The sequence below is a fragment of the Salmo trutta genome, chromosome 10 (assembly GCF_901001165.1).
Source record: "Salmo trutta chromosome 10, fSalTru1.1, whole genome shotgun sequence".
Taxonomy (NCBI): Eukaryota; Metazoa; Chordata; class Actinopteri; order Salmoniformes; family Salmonidae; genus Salmo; species Salmo trutta.
The window spans coordinates 28,466,959-28,480,556 of NC_042966.1; the positions used below are offsets into that span (position 1 = coordinate 28,466,959).

The 13,598-nt window shown below is 39.3% G+C and overlaps 1 long non-coding RNA gene across 2 annotated transcripts in view; it reads left to right on the forward strand.

The window, feature by feature from the left end:
• The first annotated feature begins 13 nt into the window (after positions 1-13).
• LOC115201527 (uncharacterized) overlaps positions 14-13,598 on the forward strand; it is a 46,541-nt gene continuing 32,956 nt past the window's right edge. For both annotated transcript variants that reach the window (XR_003879756.1, XR_003879755.1), the window contains exons 1-3: positions 14-725; positions 3,144-3,242; positions 3,692-3,763. This is a non-coding gene — a long non-coding RNA (uncharacterized LOC115201527). The remainder of the gene's footprint in view (positions 726-3,143; positions 3,243-3,691; positions 3,764-13,598) is intronic.

A 13,598-nucleotide genomic window follows, 5' to 3' on the forward strand; every position in this document is an offset into this window, starting at 1 on the left:
GTGCGACAGATCATGCTACCCAATGTTCATGTCCATAACCAGGAACCACATGTGTATGCACAGTTTCTACAATAACTGCTTATTCATTATATGTCATCTAACGCTTATTACATTGTAATAAGGAATTGTATGTAGGCCTAATTCACCTGGAACGTCGTGGTATAGAAATTATATTTAAACTATAGGCTAGGCGTGAATAAACATATACAGATAGTTTCACCACATATTTTGCATTATTTGCCATGTTTTGACACAGTGACAAAAATCTATAGATACAGTATATCCCCAAGTATGAATAACTTGGGCCACTGTTGACACGTGTTCCAGGAATGGGAGACAATTGAATTAAATAGATTTCTGCAACAACAAAAAAAATCATAGAAAAGTGCCCAGTTTTGAAGACAGTTCCCTCACCTTCAAATCCTAGTTTAACTCCTGTTAGATCATGTGCGCATTGATAACCTCTGGTGTAATTAACCATGCATTGTAGAGTATTTAATGCACATGCGGGTATGACAAATTAACAAGGCAGGCAGGCAGGCCTCCTGTGGGCACACATCCCCAGGAACTGTACAATGTGGAATACTGTAACATTAGAGCAAACGCACAAGGTGCCTGAATAACAAACAAAGGTTGAGAGAGGTGTATTCTGCTATGAGAGCGCGGAGAGCTCGCGCTCTCTACGGCTTTCTGAGGGGAATGAAAGCTCCTACTTGATGCTGCCGGTAAGACAAATTAACCTCTTGTTTGGAGATGACAGGATATAAGACATATTTTACATGTTAATAATGAAATATACCTATGATGTCTTTTTAAACTCTCAATAATAATAATTGTTCTGAGTGAGAGTGCCATAGCTACCTGTTGTGAAGATGTAATTTTGTATTGACCGATGGAGTGAAGAATTGACCAGTTGATAGATTTATATTGCATCACAGAGGGACCTCTTCATTAAGTACATTTACACTCACTAGTATCATATCACACGAGGCCAGGTCTCTTTCCATCCACAGATCTTAAACGCATCTCTGGTATCTGCTTTCTGTAAAATATAACGCAAAAACCTGTTTCAGCTTTCATCCGAAAAGCTTTTTGATCTAACTTAATAACACCTCAGACCACAAGAAAGCTTAGCAAAATTACATTTTGTGTGAAATTATAGAATCGCTGACGCTTGTAGTATAAATGGAAAGGGTGGTAATATGGCAAGAGATGAAAACGTGTTCTGCTCTGTGTTGTTTTGCCTTCAATGAAAATGGACCTCGGTTGCCTTCCCTCTTTCAGGCGAGCTCGAGCTGCTCCAACCTGCGGGGCAGTGATCACAGGGTAGCCTTGCGCGGCGCGGGAGCAGCCTGGCGGGGCTGCTACACAAGTTTCGAACGAAAGTGTAGCCTACTCGTCTAGTCAACAAATAAGATGCGTAGGCCTATATTTTTGGGTAGAGAAAAATTGTCAACGACGAATGTTTCCACGCATCAATTACTTTTAGATGTTAAGATTGATTGCAATTAGGCTAATAGGCCAAATTTGAATTTAGGTAGGCTAATCATCACGCATCCAAAATGATTTGGATATATTTGTTCAAAAAGCTATAATATTTATGGTAGTATCTATTTCTCTTTAATATTGTAGCCTAGTTTAGTTTTACTCTTAATTCAGACCTATGTGCTCTAAATAAGACCCAGGAAACCGAGCCACTTAATTGCAAGAAAATCAGTCCTTAGTGAAAGGACTGTGGTCTGTCTCGTATGCACCTGTAGGTTAAATTGCATGCATAATTTATAGCCCATAGTCATACATGAAATCATGCATTTTAACATGCCGATCAAAGAAAGAGGTGTTAAACAAATGAAAAACGCACACTGACTAGTTTCCATTTTATCATTAAGATGAATTATCTTGTTAGAAGACCCTTATCCGTTTTCATGTTGTGTTTTCACTCGCAAAAGGAACGTGTTTAATACATTGACTTGGGTTTCGCCTGAAGCCAGTTTGCAGAGTGGTATTTCGGCATTAGCTTGACTGATGCTAATCATCAGGGGACAAGGCTGCTGAAATGGGTATTAATAAAAACAACGCTTCGATTTAATCGTGTAAACGAGTAGCCTATATGAAACATTCCTAATTTAACCATATTAGACTGAGCATTAATGAGTTATATATTCCCCGTCTTCGTCCACTTAAAAATAAATTCTCACAAAGGAAATGTAATAATAATAATAATATTAGGCTAATAGGCTATATGCGTGTAATAATTAAACAAGTATTATCATAAATCCCAAGGCTACAAGATGAAAGGGAAACTGTGTAATAAATATTTAATAACTATGTTTAAAAAATAACAATTGCATATAACTTCCAATTGCCTATATCAAATGTATAAGTTCAGTCAATGACACGAAATAGTGCTTCAAGACGGATCTAAAGGAGGGGTTAAGAAAACCCTTTTCATGGAGCAAAAGTGAGAACCCAAACGTTGTTTGACAGACCAGCCACTTCGAGCGCTTTTAAATTCGCGTATCTTCTCTAACAATCTAGAAGAAACAGCTAAATGTCTCTGAATTGAACCATAACATGCATAAAGCTCCCAAATCGTTTATGATAACTTTTGCGATGACCGTGACAATGGTCGTCTGTACCCCCCCCCCTTCTTTTAGCACCATGTCTGATAATGACTGCTTGTGGGTGGACTATTTGACTATTGAGAAACGTTATTTTATTATCGTGTCTAATTGGTCATAGACTGTATAGGCATATAAAGACCTAGGCCAATTGCTCTAGCCACCATATAAAATAATATTTCATGAAATCCATTTGAAATTCTGTTCTGACATATAGGCCTTTATATATTAGCCCATGTGAAAATTGTTTGAGTTATTAGGCCTAGCTATATGCTACTAAAAATGTGTAATTTCACGAAAATCACATCAATCAATACGCCATTCTGTTTGCGAGGGCCTTTAGGGATCATGAACTGAAAATGCTAAGAGCCAACTAGGCGTGGGCTACACATGGCTACAGTGCAACTACAGAATAGGCCTATAGCCTATGGTTCCACCTCCTTGTCAACAGCAATGCAATGTCCTATACAGGCCTAGTCCTTCTTGCAGCTAAAGATGCGCCTATTAATTTATTCCTTGCAGGCGGAAAGTGCGCGCTGTAGGGCGACGGCGCAGTCACAAGCGCCCATCAAAGCCTCTGCTACAAGCGGGAGGAACCTGGCAGTGACAGGCCGAATCAAGGTACCCGTCTCGCCTTGACAGTGTTTGTAAACCTCTTGTTTCCATGGATCATTTTGATCAGAGCTTCGCTGGGCCCGCGTGGCTCGTCAGAGCGGTGATTATTACAATGCTGATGAATGGGGATCGCGTTTCTTCTAATAGCCGCCCCCTATTTTCACAACCTCCCACCGCTAACCCGAGAGCTCTCTGCCACGACCTCCACTAATTGGACTGATTATTGCAAGATGTTTTGGGGGAGCGCAGGGTGGCTGCGGGACGTGGCTTTTCCGTGGCCTACCCCGAGACAGGCCCGACGTGGGTTGATGAGTTACATTCTTTCAGACATGTCATGTTGGGCAGACAGAGAGAACGAATTAAACCCAGGCGTTTGGTGTCTCTGCTGTTTAAGGATCTATGAATGAGGGCCTATGCAATAATTAAATGTTTATATCTACCTTGTTACCCAATAGGCCTACACAGGAAGGAGTACTGGAAGGACTGAGGAGATCTTGTCTTAATGTACAGACAGACCAGGAGGCAAGGTTGGTCAAATATGGTTCACGCAGTAGATGATAGGCTATCAATAACACAGACCTAGCTGATTTTTAGAGCTGTTTTGAAATAAGACCTACGCTGCTCACGAATATGCCAGGTTATTCTATATTCTCATTAAGAAACACATATCGAACAATTGACTATGAGTATAGCCTATCCCTATAGGCTATGTAGCGTAAGATTTAGGCTACTCTGATTTACAGAATTACGCATGGACATTCTCTTGGGTATTGTATACAAATCTCAGATCGCAGATTAGATCTGCGCCCAACGCAGGTGTGAGCGATCACTGGAGCAACAAGTGGCTTTCTTCAACCTTTCCACGGGGGCTGGAGTGTGGGCCCTGGGCCGCTACTGAGACTAATTATTTCAATCAATCATTTGATTTGATTCCTGTTTATTTTCAGTGCTCGCTTAGTTACTTCACCCGTACACTGAATCTATTATGCATTTTCCCTTCACATCCATAGCACGAACTATAATTTGAAGTGGAGTGCTACTCCAGCACCCCTGATACTTCACGCTTGGTAACCGTTATTGTCCCCGGAGACCCAGGCTGCGCGTGACATCTCATGGGCTGCCTCTTGTCAAGGCGCTGGGTGAAAGCGCAAGTAGCTGTGTGGATACAGCTACCTTATGTAAAGCTCGTGCAGTTTTGGAGACCAATTTAGGCCCATTAACTCTGGTCTTATAGGCCTACATACACGGACAAAATTTAGCCTATTCCAGAGCCTCTCAAAGTGTGATATTTTTTTTTATTATTATAGGCCAGCGTCTGCGTAAATTGCATTAAAAAAACTTTTAACAAACAAACGCCGTCTGAACCGCGGGCATCACTGTTTTGCCAGGAAGAAGACCTTTGAAGAGAGGAGAGCACCTGCGGTCTGCATTTTCCCCTGTTGATAGGCATATCTTCTCCAAAACAACCAAAAGGGTTTTAAGTTGTTTAATGAGAAAACAAACTATTGTCTACATTGATTCTCATAAGGGCTAGGGTAGTCTTTATAGTTTATACTCACAGTAAGTGCAAAGTAGAGTGAAACATGTAGACATTTTTATCAAACATTTGAGGGTAGACTTACATTAACTTGCCACTACGCTATAGAAATCAACTATCGATGATTTACACAAAAATATTTGATGATAGAGATAGTGAAGGAAAAAATGAACAACATGGCCCATAGAGCGACACATCAAACCTCCTGATACCATGTCCCAGCACTGTATAACATCTCTCAGGGACCAATGCACGCGTTCAAAGGCAGGTTTGGCGAACTACATGGACAAAACACATACTTAATTGGCATTTTATTGAAGTCGTTGCTGGTGGCAAAACACATTGTGATTTGACTGTCAGCTTGTTTTGTCTATTGACCTCTCTCACTCGTCATAGCATCCTTGTTCTTTAAGATGTGAGACTAATGATATATACACTATAGATGGTGAATCTTGACACAAATGTTAAATTCCCTGAAATATTGGTGAATAAACACGTTCTTCTATTTCTTTCAAGAAAACCAAGCAAACACTTTTTTAGAATTACTGAAAAAGTCTGCTTCAGACTTCTCCCATTTATTCAAATTGTATTTCAGCATTATCTGCCAACTTTTCTTACTAAGCAGTACATTTATTTTCTCAGCGTTTCGCCATAGACTCAATTACTATTTTAGTCATTTTAGTATTATTTTTGGATGATCATGTAATTATTTAACCCTTATCCAAAACATCATCCATTCAGATTCTCCAAACAAGGAACAGGCAAGTGGGAGATACATCTTATAGCTACTCGTTTCAGTACTTATTACAATTTCAGATTCACATTCAAATTCAGAACAAGAAAATCAAAAATGTATCTTTTTTCCTCCTGAGTTGATGTTATTGTTTAATGAGCATTAGACTAGATTAATACACTGGTTGATAGGGAAGGGTTTCTTTACAGTGCCCTCATTACCTCTGCTTCCCCATATGGGCATCTGATAGACTGGATAGGTGTACTGCACTCATCTGCTGTGTGGGACAGAGAAAAGGCTTTTACCTGGGCACATAACAAGGAGTGTAGGGTCAGCTAAGATGGCTTCTACCGCAGAGGATGTTGTTACAATCTGATGCCTCTCATCAACCAGCTTGTGCTCTTTTCTCAATCCCTCCACTCGCATATACTATGACTACAATGGCCTGTTACAGTCTGGGAGGGTATCTCTTTACGTATACTGTAATGCAGTTCGCTCTCTGGTCATAGAAACCTGCAACATCGCTTAATGTTTTCCCCTTATGCAAGGTCCCTTTTATAGCACATGGACTTTATATGTCAGGAAATATTTTATTAACATTGATCCACAGTAATTAGTTATGTGCTAATGCTGAGTTTGTATACATTCCTCTCCTCTGGATTTTACTGCGATTTGTGGTTTCACTTGAAACTAGCAGTTCATGGGGTGTCACAAGCCACATGGCCAGTAAATACTTCCACGATACAGTCAGTTGTAGTAATGTATGATACTGCTGCACCATATAAGTACAGTACAGAATGCAGGATATACTGTAGGCCTACATGTTTTTGTCATATACAGACCATTGACCAATTGATCTTGACTCATTGCTAGCTATTATCATGTCATGCTTTACTGTACTTTGAAGGACTGTTTTATGTGTTTGCGTGCAGCATTAAAACATGTTCACCTCCTTCCAGTACAGTAAGTTCATGAGTTCAAGCAGTGTTTCCCCTAGGATTTTTTTCAGCAGCGATGGGGGCTTCCCCGACCAAAATATTTAAAGGCCCTCCTCTTGGCCCCGGAGACAAAATGTTGCTGTTTTAAAGCTAGTTTCATGCAGTTCTACACATTTTGTCAAGGCTTATGCAGTGTTGTTATGCTATCTGAGTGACTCAAACATAACAAAATCAATGGAGGCCCCATGCCATGCTATTCTTGGAATTTTAGATTCGCTCTGACTGTCTAGTTTTTATTTGGGTAATTGTTAATTCTCAAATATGATCTTATTAACAAATATATAGCTCCATTATATTTTCTACATACTATATTTCTGGTTTTAGTCTTTTAAGTTTACACTGAAAACTTTTCCATCCTGAATTATGAATATTTTTTTGAGTGGCAGCAATGATTTAATGAACATAGGGGGAACACTGAGTTCAAGACAACGGCAGTTCTTGCCTAGTTTTCTCTATGTATAGCGGAATAGCGTACATTAGAATCAATACATTAGAACTTCTATAGTGTCTTACACCAATCCAAACTATGGCTGATCCATCTTTCTGAACATGTGTCTTTAGCATCAGAAAGAAAACTCTATAATTGTATTATTTTCATAATAATGAGTTCCTTCTCAAGATTTCAGATTGTCCGTCAAGCATGTCAGTATTTACAGTGGAGTGCCTTTAATTGTGTTATATAAAAACATGTAGAGATTAGGCAAGAGATATTTGATTTGTAAATAAACGTATACATACTTGTTTATATGGAGGAGTGGAATTTCATGATTGTTTTTTAATTCGGCCAGTCTGGCAAATTAAACGCCTGCAAAATTCAGGAAGCTAACAATTACAATCAATTTGAGTGTGCAACCACAGAAAACGCCAGGAAATGGCCCATATGTGTCATTACAGATACAGTAGTTTTCCTTTCTACTGCTGTTTTTGCTAATGTTAACATGGAAATTAATCATTTTCCTGTTGACCAAAACATTAGATATTTTTTAACACAACTCATTTAGATTAATTCCTAGAACGGATCCTTCTTTGTAACAAATTATTTGATTAATCAAAATGGACTTAAACTTTTCCCATAAAAGTTCAGATGTTCTGAGTCGACTATGTAAGATTTCTTCACCTTATTTCTTCCAAAGTAATAACATATGGCCCTGTAACTGACCTCAGATATTTCACTTGTTTCTCACTTCTGCAAGTCAGTATCACGTTCAATCATCATTGAGGTGGCATAATGTGTCAGATTGTGAGCTTAATGGTCAGTCTGCCTTTCAATGTGGATAAAACTCAACACACTGGTGTGTGGTTCTGGGGTGAAATACCATGAAAAGTTTTATTATGATATTTTGAGAATGTTACTCATTTTACATTTGATAATATTGACATTATATTGTTATTCTTCACCTTGTGTTATTCAAACCCTGATTGTCAATGAGCAGTATGAAATAAAATTAAATGTACATTAGTTGAAGTTCAATAAATCATACTGTACTGAAAATTCATTCTTAAATTGTTCTTCCTCAGCTCTTAATGTTCCTTGGAGAACTCTTGCCCAAAAAATAACCGTTGAGTGAAGTGTGGGGTTCTTGATGTGGCATCTACGGTTCTTCAGAAATCTATGGTTCTTGAAATGTATGGAAGCCTGCAGATGTGTCCCTTTCATAGGACACTGCAAATTGGCCAGTGTTAAATAGTGTTGAGTTTTCAGTGTAACATTTCTACTGTTGATTCAAGAGTTAAAGTAACACTGTAAAGAGTTAAATTAACACTCAGTGGTGTAAAATAACCCCAGGGTTGGTGTTAATAACCACAGTTGAACCAAAACTACACCTATCATTATCATATTTCCCAGCATGCTCTATTGCCGGTATATTTTTTTGAATTGTTTGTTTCAATATCAATGTTTTTGCATGTACATTGATTGATTAATTAATCGTATGCATCTCAAATATAAATAACAAGCACTTTTCTGAAATATTCCAATCTGTTACTTGGCTTATTGCACCTGATACTGAAATGGTTGTTCCAGTTGAGATGTTTAAGGTGTTATATCTTAGTTTTTCCAAGTCTGGCAGTCATTCTTGATGCAGGTTGCAAGTTAATACAAATTCTAAATAATATGACTTGCAGGCCTGATGTGGCCTGTAAACTGTGAGTTTCAGGCCACTATATTAGGGTAAAACTAGACCCTCAAAAGAAGGCCTTATAAAATATGCTGAGTATACAAAACATTAGGAACACCTGCTCTTTCCATGACAGACTGACCAGGTGAAAGCTATGCTCCCTTATTGATGTCACTTGTTGAATCCACTTTATAAGTGTAGATGAAGGGGAGGAGATAATTGAGACATGGATTGTGTATGTGTGCCATTCAGAGGGTGAATGGGCATGATAAAATATTTAAGTGCCTTTGAACAGGGTATGGTAGTAGGTGCCAGGCGCAATGATTTGAGTGTGTCAAGAACTGCTACGCTGCTGTGTTTTTCATGCTCAACAGTTTGCTGTGTGTATCAAGAATGGTTTACTACTCAAAGGACATCCAGCCAACTTGACACAACTGTGGAAATCATTGGAGTCAACATGGGCCAGCATCCCTGTGGAATGCTTGACACCTTGTAGAGTCCATGCCCCAACAAATTGAGGCTGTTCTGAGGGCAAAAAGGGGGTGTGCAACTCCATATTAGGAAGGTGTTCTTAATGTTTGGTATACTCAGTGTATGTATTGTATTGTCTTAAATAATTACATTTCAATTACAACATATTCACTTAGGATCTCACTTGGTGAAGGTCACAGGACTGAAAATGAATGAATGCAACAACCATGTCTTTGTCATAAGCAAACACAGTCATGGGTGGTACTGGTATCTAAAATCCACTCGAATGGCACACTGGGGAATATGCGAAAAAGGCCCTACAGCAGGGCTATTCAATTCTGGTCCTATTTTGTATGGTTCTTCAGAGACCCTAAAATGGTTATCCTATGGCATCGCTCTCAAGAACCTTATTTGGTTCCAACTTGCACCTTTATTTTTAACAGTGTGATATGAAGGCAATGCTAACTGTTTTTGAATTGTTTGTTTCTTAAAGACTATTTTCAGCATTATTCATTTAAAATCAGACAAACCTGTTTTAGCAAACATATTTATGTATAATTAATATCTCAGTAGAAAGCCCTTAAGTATTTCAAAAACAGGGATAGTTTATTAGGCCCAAAAGGAAACGATATTGAACTATGATTATTTCCTAGATAAAAAGAACACACATACAACTTCAGAATGTGTAACAACATCTAACAGTAGAAAAATGTAGGTGTGTCTGTTTCTGACGTTTTAATGGGATTGATTAATAGTTCAAAAACTGCTATTGTAAGCATGTCTCTAGCTGTCTACAGCAGAGCCATATATTTAAATATATGTCTTTGGTCTACAGTATATACAGTATCATGGTCTGTACATGAAGTACATATAGCGGGGGAGTATACATTTTTTGTAGGATGAGGTTTACTGAAGACGTGCTTCCCTGCATGCAGAGGAAAATATGGCCTTCACTGGGAGAGGGGGATTACTGTCAGTTGCTCACAAATTGCAATAATACCCGGAGCTCGGCCACCCACACACGCGTTGAGAGACAAGTGATAAATTGCTACATGTGTCCATTCCACATTGGCAACTCGTGACGCTTAAACGGGCAACACTATATCCATTCTTTTCACTGACACTTAGAAAAAGCTTGTGTGAATTACCAACCCCTCTGAAACCTGTTTATTTATAATTGGTTATAACATGTATGAAAATAATGAAATATATTTTTCTTTCATTTAATGTATTTATTGATAAGATGACTTTGTATATGTACTGTATACCATCTAATGGGTATCTTTAATGAGTATAAACAGCTTCAGTGGAGCAAAAACACCGATCAGGCTACCATACATGTACAGTAACATCCCCACTCCTCTGTTCACTCTTCTCCCCCACAGACAGCAGATGGCTAATCGAGTAACAGAATTTAATGAGCACTGCTGAAAGTAATAATGAAATATGGCCCTTTTGTCTTCATATTGTCATCTTAACTGTCAAGACCTGCATCCATTCAGCTTATAATATTAATCATCTAGGAAATGGGGAAGCTTATACCACATTCATATTTGTTTCCTGTCTTGGCTGGTGGAAAGGCACAGTGTTCAAATTGTATCTCCCCTCAGTGTATCAGTGAAGGAATGGAGTGTGAGTGGTGGACTACATCTGTGGGGGGCGGGGGGGCTCTTTAGCTCCAGCAGTGAAGACAGTAGAGAATTCAATGCTCAGGCATTAAAGCTGACTTAACACCCTCAGGTCAGGGCACATGAAAGACCTAATCACTAGGAGTAAGATCCGTCTGTCTGCACACACTCTGCAGCTGGCGCAGGAGGAGAGGCAAGGCGGCAGGCTATGTGTGTGTGCACACATGCATAAGTGAATGTGTGTGTGTGTGTGTGTGTGTGTGTGTGTGTGTGTGTGAGAGAGAGAGAGAGAGACTGAGCCTCCCCGTGCTACAGAGCATGTGTGCAGTACACTGTACCGACCAACAGTACACACAGTGTCTTCAGAAAGTATTCACACCCATTGACTTTTCCACATTTTGTTGTGTTTAAGCCTGAATTTAAAATGGATTAAATTGAGATTTTGTGTCACTGATCTACACACAATACCCCATAATGTCAAAGTTGAATTTTGTTTGTAGAACATAAATTTAGAAATACATTTTTTTTTAAAGCTGAAATGTCTTGAGTCAAAACTCACTTCACTCCTGCATATACATAGAGTGATGCTTGTGCTGCTGGTGCTGAAGAACTACAGAACTGAAGTAAATCGCACAATCTGGCCAGGTTAATATCAAGATTTTAATTTGGTAAAATCGCACAACGTGACGTGATAATCGTCAAATACTGAATCCGATGTACAGTGCCTTTAACAAATTGCATAATAAGTTGCATGGACTCATTCCGTGTTCAATAATAGTGGTTAACATGATTTTTGATTGACTACCCCATCTTTGTATCCCACACATACAATTATCTGTAAGGTCCCTCAATCAAGTAGTACATTTCTAGCACAGATTCAACAACAAAGACCAGGGAGGTTTTTCAATACCTCGCAACGAAGGCATTCAAAATGCCTTGATAGACGTGAATAAAAAGCAGAACAAAAAGGATGTTGAAGTCATTAATTGGGCTTTGGAAGCTGTATCAATATACCCAGTCACCACAAAGATACAGGCGTCATTCCTAAGGGCATTTTTTTAATGGCTGTGATAGGAGAAAACTGAGGATGGATTAACAACTTTGTAGTTACTCCACAATACTAACCTAAACGACAGAGAGAAAAGGAAGCCTGTACAAAATAAAACATTTCCAAAACATGCATCCTGTTTGCAACAAGAGACTTAAGTAAAAAAATGTGGCAAAGAAATACACTTTTTGTCCTGAATACAAAGTATTAAGTTTGGGGCAAATCCACATCACTGAGTACCACTCTTCATATTTTCAAGCATGGTGGTGGCTGCATCATGTTATGGGTATGGTTGTCATCGGCAAGGACTAGGGAGTTTTTTAAGATAAAAAGAAACACAAAGGCAAAATCCTAGAGGAAAACCTGGTTCAGTCTGCTTTCCACCAGACACTGAGAGACAAATTCACCTTTCAGCAGGACAATAACCCAAAACACAAGGCCAAATCTACACTGGAGTTGCTTTCCAAGATGACATTAATTGTTCCCAGAGTGACCTAGTTACAGTTTTGACTTTAATCCACTTGAAAATCTATGGCAAGACATGAAAATAGCTGTCTAGCAATGATCAACAATCAACTTGACAGAACTTGAAGAATATTTAAATAATAATGGGCAAATATTGTACAATCCAGGTGTGCAAAGCCCTTAGAGACTTACCCAAAAAGACTCACAGCTGTAGTCACTGCCAAAGGTGCTTCTACAAAGTATTGACTCAGGGATGTGAATACTTATTTAAATGAGATATTTCTGTATTTCATTTTCAATACATTTGTAAAAATGTCTAAAAACATGTTTAATTTCAGGCTGTAACACAACAAAACGTGGAATAAGTAAAAGGGTATGAATACTTTCTGAAGCCAATGACCTTTCAACTCTCTAGTAGCAATGAGGCCTGCAACCCCAAGATACAGTTCTGTGTGAAGTTATGGCCTAAAATAAAATAAAATAAATCTATAAAGCAGTACAAAACCTTTGTCAAAAAAGCAGGAGGATATTTATTATGGCGAACGTCACTTACGGGCTTCCTGCAAGCGGCAGCCTGTGCTGTGTGCTCCACCTCGGGGAGCTGTGCGCGGGGGTCAGGGTTTGGTTTGCAGGCCAGCCTCGACCCACGCTGAGGAGGAAGGCCACCGCAGTCATATTTACATCAAGTACTGTAATATTATCAATAAAAGCCTGGAGCCAGGCACCTTGCTGTAACTCACAGCAGACAATTGGCTGTGCAGCTGTTCTGGCCTCGTCCTCCTCAGGGCAAAGGGGGGAGGACGCTGGGTCGGTGAGGAGGAGAGGAGGGAGGAGGGAGGATGGAGGTGAAAAGGGGAGGGAAGGGGAGAGGAGGGGGTGAAAGACGGGCGTCCCAGCTAAGACTGTGCACAAATCTAATCCGCAGGTCAAATTGTGGCTTGTTGTCGTTTGTGTGAGATTTGGCAACACGTCCAGGGAGATGGGAAATATTAATGAGAAGATATACAGTAGGTGACAACAAGTGAATTTGTGAGTTTATTTGGTTATAATGAGGCAAAACAGTTGTACTGATCTCATTGTGTATTTGGTGAATTCGTCATTAGTTGAAATGATTGGATAACTTACAGACAGTAGCTTTAAAATCAAAAGTAGAACTATTATTTTACATGATACTGCAGTGACTTTCCACTCTGTCCCTGGTAGACAGTGTTACTTGGCTTCCAGCAGCAGGTTATCTATATGACCTCATTACATGACCTCATCAGCCAGAGATAACAGCAGGCCTCAGTCCACCTGAGCTGGACCAAATGAAGAGCATGAATAATAACCAGTCTCCTTGTCTCCCTATCTGAAAACACACCCCTG